Source organism: Lipotes vexillifer, unplaced genomic scaffold (genome assembly GCF_000442215.2).
Source record: "Lipotes vexillifer unplaced genomic scaffold, Lipotes_vexillifer_v1.1 scaffold253, whole genome shotgun sequence".
Taxonomy (NCBI): Eukaryota; Metazoa; Chordata; class Mammalia; order Artiodactyla; family Lipotidae; genus Lipotes; species Lipotes vexillifer.
Genome location: NW_006780322.1, coordinates 3588316 through 3593632, shown reverse-complemented (window position 1 = coordinate 3593632; position 5317 = coordinate 3588316). Strand labels below are relative to the sequence as shown.

Genomic DNA, 5317 nt, shown 5'->3' with positions numbered 1-5317 from the left:
TGCCCCGGTCCGGGAGGATCCCACACGCCGCGGAGCGGTTGGGCCGGTGAGCCATGGCCGCTGGGCCTGCGCATCCGGAGCCTGTGCTCCGCAACGGGAGAGGCCACAGCAGTGAGAGGCCTGCGTACAGCAAAAAAATAATAATAATAAAATAAATAAATAAATGAAACAATCCATCCTGCAGGGCGGGGCCCAGGAGGGGAATTTGGTTGACACGCCACCTTCTGGCGCTCACGGTTAGGATTTTGCTGTCCTGGTCTCCTGTCTTTCTGAGTCAGCCTCATCCTCACAGGTCCCTTCTCTGCTCCTCAGCGACCAGCGTGATCAAACCGCCCCAGCTCCTCCCTTCGTCTCTGCCTCATGCTCTCAAAAGATGGGTTGCATCCTACACGCCAGAGAAAATAGCCCCAGGTTCTGTCCACTTCCACTCCTTTCTCGGGGACTCTTCACCCGTCCAGGCTAATCCCTCCACCTGAGTCTCACTTACCCACCCCTCCTCTCTGCATTGATGGGAGCTTCTTTCCACGGATAATTTCCTCCCTCTTCTGGGAATCCTTTCAAAGAGTCAAGCCTCTGGTCACTCCTCAGCCTAAGGAAATCAGCCCTGTGGTGTGCAAATGTTAAACAACAGACCTGCTGGAGAAAAAAATGTATGCATACATACACATACGTGAGTTTATTATAAATGTTATTGACATAAAGGATGTTTAGCAATTTACAAATAATAATAAAATATACAGTACTCTTGGGACTCCCCTGGTGGCGCAGTGGTTAAGAATCCGCCTTCCGAGACCGGCCCGAGCAGGTCCGGGGTCAGGTGGTGACGCCGCCCCCGGGCCCGGCCATGGTGCAGGTCTGGTACATGGACAAGCCGGCCGACGACCCGCGGCGGCCCCACCGCGGGTAGACCGCGTGCCCGGTCGGCCTGGAGCAGCTGAGCGGGCTCGGGGTCCTTTACCGGAAGCTGGATGCTGACAAATATGAGAATGATCCAGAATTAGAAAAGATCCGAAAAGAGAGAAACTACTCCTGGATGGACCTAATAACCATATGCAAAGACAAACTACCAAATTACGAAGAAAAGATCAAGATGTTTTATGAGGAGCATTTACACCTGGATGGTGAGATTCGCTACATCCTGGACGGCAGTGGGTACTTCAGCGTAAGGGATAAAGAGGACAGGTGGATCCGGATCTTCATGGAGAAAGGAGACATGATCACTCTCCCCGCCGGAATATACCACCGCTTCACGCTGGACAAGAAGAACTACGTGAAGGCCACGCGGCTGCTTGTGGGAGACCCAGTGTGGACGGCGTACAGCCGGCCGGCTGACCACTTCGAGGCCCGCAGGCAGTACCTAGAGTTTCTGGCGCAGACGGCCTAGCAGTGCCCTGGGGCCTGGCGCACCCCGGCCCCTCTGGTGAAGGTCCCAGACCTGATGGCAGCAGAAAATCAGTCGTATTCTCTTTGCTTTTGTGTTGTAGACTTGAGGCTAGGTGAGCTTTCCTCTGCAAGATTGTGGGATCAGAATACGTTTTAATGGGAGCAGCTGTAAAACCGGTTTGTATGTGGGAGCACCTGTGGAGATCTGGGCAAATCCGCTCATTTTCTCTGATTCAGGATCAGTGGTCAGTGGCCCTGTGTCAGCTCATGCCTTCAGCTGTGACCCAGTGAGTTTCAGCGTCCCAAACGCAGCCACTTAGCTGCCCCATCTGGACCCGATTCTTAGACTTTAAGCAGATACCAGGCGAGGCCACGCCTGCCCTGTGCAAAGGAGTGACAGTGGATGACAGGAGTGGGCAGAGAGAAGACGCTTTTCTCCCAAAACACGGGGGAAGCTGGGTAGGGGGTGCCATGGGGGATGAGCTGGCGTGTTACGGGAACCCTCGCTTGATTATGCCACATTTTTGTTCAAGGTAAAGTAGCTGCCTTAATGTTATGCTTGTGGCTTGGAGTTACCTTATATTCTGGTACATATGGCTCCTTAAAATCATCCCAGTTAGATCCTTTGTGGGATTGTATGTGTGTATAATTAATTTTTATTTTATCTGGGTTATTACTTGTTCCAGGTGAGATTTCTAGGTTAAACTCCCTACAGTAAATCTCTTTTACAATCAAGCCTTTGAATTTTAACAGAAAAACGTGTACCCTTTTTTTTAGTTAACAATTCTGAGATACAATTATACCTAATTCATTATAATCATAGAAAAACCCTAAATTAACCTCATATTTGAAGGGCAGTTTGCTTTAAGTATTTTTTTTTAAACTGGATTAAAAATCTTTATGTTAAAAGTGAAAAAAAAGAATCCGCCTGCCAATGCAGGGGACACAGGTTCAAGCCCTGGTCCAGGAAGATCCCACATGTCGCGGAGCAACTAAGCCTGTGCACCACAACTACTGAGCCTGCGCTCTAGAGCCCGCGAGCCACAACCACTGAAGTTCGTGCGCCGCAACTATTGAAGCCCACACGCCTAGAGCCCGTGCTCTGCAACAAGAGAAGCCACAGCAATAAGAAGGCCGTGTGCTGCAACTAGAGAAAGCCTGCGCACAGCAACGAAGACCCAACACAGCCAAAAATAAATTAATAAGTTAATTTAAAAATATATATACAGTACTCTTTATTGTCAATTGCATATAGCAAATCGAGCCTTACAGAATGCTTTCATTGATTTTTACCAACCCACTGATCCCATAACCAACCTATAATTATAACTGAAAAATGAGTGTAGTTCCAACATGAATGGTGGTTGATATTTTTGTGCCAACTAGCAAGGAAAAAGTGAAACAATAAAGATATATGTTGGAATTTCACTCATTTGTCCATGGCCTAAGCAACTTCCTTACTGAATCAGATAATGGTTTTTGAATACTGGAAGAACATTTGCTCAATTTTTCTGTGCCATTCACAATGTACTGGCCACTGGCACAAGATACCTTTAGATTTAATTTAATGTGCCTTGTTAACATTTCCTCTATAAATTTCTTGTCTAGATAGTCAACAAAACAATAAATCAAGCCCTGATTTGTGGTGTTTGCCAGTTTCCATGGTGTAAATATTCCCACCATGGCCGATTTCAAGCTACCAATGTGATGTCGCTGTATGCAGAGCTGGGAAGAAAAGCACAGAAAAGAAAAGTAACACAACATTATATAGTATTTCCACAGACGTAAGAGATGTAAAGAATCTTAAAGGCATAAATAGTAAAACATTGTAAAATTCTTAGGAAGTGATGAATTTTGAGTATTTATCTTTGTTTTTAATATAATTTATTTGATTGTAATTTTATTATAGTCTAATTTTTTAATACTAGCTAGGTTTAATTTTTAAATAATTGCTAGGTTTAATAGTAGCTAGGTTTTTTATCTCACAAAATTCCTGAAAATTTAACAATCAGCTCTTAGGAGCTGGTCTGATCTGAACACACCTGGATCTGACCCCCTGCCCCCAGCTCTGCCTTGAATGGGACCTTCAAAAAGTTCTCCCAGCCTGATGGCCCCTTCCGATGTGTACATTTCAGGTCCTATCTTATAAGCAAAGCTGAGCTCATTTTCCTGCTCTCAAAACTACTCCCCTCCAGGGCTACCATCTTGGTGAAGGGCTTCTCCATCCACCCAGGAACCCACCTCATCACGATCCCACAACCTTCACACCTCCTCTGGCACCAGGTCACTGCCATCTACACCCCTCTCAAGTCTGGCCCCGCTCTCTGTTCTCTGGCTTGCTCGGGATCACAGTCCCATCACCTCCTCCCGGACCCCCCAGTGGCCTGGCACTGCCCACCTTCCTCATGGCATCAAACCACTCATTATGTCCTGCCCTGTTCTGTACTGGGCAAAGTCAGGCTTCCCAGAGCACAGTAGTCATTGTCTCTCATCCTGTCTCTCCAGATCCATCTCTGGCATGTCCTGCACACTCAACCTCTGCTCCAGCTGCATCCAGCTGCAGTACTAGCTGCAGTTCCCCTAAGGCATCCCACCCTCCCAAAACCTCCATGCCTCTCACATGCATTCCCTGTCCCTGGAATGCCTTCCTCCAATCAGATTCCTGTTTGACAAAATCTTATTCCTTCTTTTGGACACACCTCAAATATTTTCTCCGTAATGAGCACCCCCTACTCCAAGCAGAATTCATTCATTTGTTCACTCACACATTCCTTCATTACTAATGTTTCTTTAGTGCTATGTGCCAGTTCTGTGCTAGGTGCTGGGGACGCAAAAATGAGCCAGACTCTCCGAAAGCACTCAGTCTTATAGGGGAAACGGGACGAGGGCAATCAGCTCGCTGGCAGACAGAGCGCTGCAGAGGGTGCTGGGGAATAAGAAGAGGAACGCCATTGCTAAGCCTCCTGGGGATTCTAGCCCCTGATCTGAGCTTCGACAGATGGGTAGGAGTTAGCCAGGTGAGGAACGGGGAAAGCGCTCCAGAAAAAAGGGGTCAGGTACAAAGGCCCTGAGGCATGAGAATGCAGGATGTGTTGGGAGCTGTAAGTGATTCAGTTTGGCTACCCTCGAGGGTCAAGAGAAGCCCACAGAGGAAGGCCAGACCAGATCCAGAGAGATTTTAATCGGCACATGGAGAAAGTTTGATAAATGGTGATGCTGATAAATGGTGGTGAAGGCAATGGGGAGCCATGGAAGTCTTCCCCATCCAGAATTACAGGCCTTTCAGAAGGATCATTTCGAGAACTTAATGGAGAGATACAGAATGCAGGGTTAAGTGATGGAAATGGCAGTGCAGTTAGAAATGGTGAAGGCCGCGTTCGGTGGCAGCGCTGAGCAGAGGAGAGGCCAGGCTGGGAGGGAGTGGGGGAGTAGAACCTGGAGTACCTGCTGACTACCTGGAAGGTATGACTGAGGGGGCTGCCCCGATTCCTGGCCTGGGTGACTTGGAGGATGGTGGTGGCACTCTCTGGAGATCCCAGAGAAATGGCTTTATGGGGTGACTGTGAATTCATCCTGCGACGTGCTGGGTTTGAGGTACACATGGTACAACCAAGTGGAAAAATCCCCTCGTCGGTTGGATAGTGGAATCTGGACTTCAGGCAGGAGTCCTGATTGAAAGATGGAATGTGGGAGTGGTCGGCAAATCAGCATTTGGGAGCCATCTCCCCATGGAGGGAGGGAGCTGACTGAGAAGAGGGTCCCACCCCAGGCCTGGGGACACAGGCATTGAAGGGTCAGCCGCGGGCCAGGAGACGAGGTGAGAGAGGCAGAAGGCCGAGAGCAGAGTGGGGTCCCGGGACACAAGAGCCGGGGTTGCTGAGTGAGGAGAGAGGGCTTAGCACAGGCCAAGGGTGGGAAAGATGGAGATGTAGCT

At 48.7% G+C, this 5317-nt stretch overlaps 1 pseudogene; it reads left to right on the top strand.

The window, feature by feature from the left end:
- Positions 1-844: 844 nt before the first annotated feature.
- LOC103069921 (1,2-dihydroxy-3-keto-5-methylthiopentene dioxygenase pseudogene) lies at positions 845-1384 on the top strand (annotated as a pseudogene).
- Positions 1385-5317: the final 3933 nt, after the last annotated feature.